Source organism: Glandiceps talaboti, chromosome 12 (genome assembly GCF_964340395.1).
Source record: "Glandiceps talaboti chromosome 12, keGlaTala1.1, whole genome shotgun sequence".
NCBI lineage: Eukaryota > Metazoa > Hemichordata > Enteropneusta > Spengelidae > Glandiceps > Glandiceps talaboti.
The window spans coordinates 23,721,675-23,722,227 of NC_135560.1; positions in this window are offsets into that span (position 1 = coordinate 23,721,675).

Consider the following 553-nt stretch of genomic DNA (forward strand, 5'->3'; position numbering starts at 1 on the left):
AGCTATCCATAGATATGCCAGTATAAAATAAATGCATACTTACTAACTTAGCAATGGTACATCGAAACCGGGATCGAAACACTATCATAATACTAGTAACATTATTACACAACTACACCTTCAGTGGATATAGTATGGTAAAACAACAACAACAACAACAACAACAACAACAACAACAACAACAACAACAACAACAACAACAACAACAACAACAACTGTTCCGAAACAGTAACATAACATTAACAACAGAAGAAATTCTCTCAACTTCATATTCAACTTTTCAAAAATCTGCTTTATAGGCCCTATAAAGGGCGAGTTGATTTTAAGAGAGGAAAAAATGTTTACCTATTTTATTATACCCCACATTCATTAAATAAAATTAACCTTTCAAAAATAATTAACTGGACTATCCAAACTAAACTAAAGATCATCAAAAACTACCGACTGCATGAGCGTTACAAGATTGCCCTTTGACCTCACGATTCGTACTTGTCATGTGATATGCCAAGCCATCCAATCAAAATTCTTGTTATTAACCCTGTTAGGCTGCGTG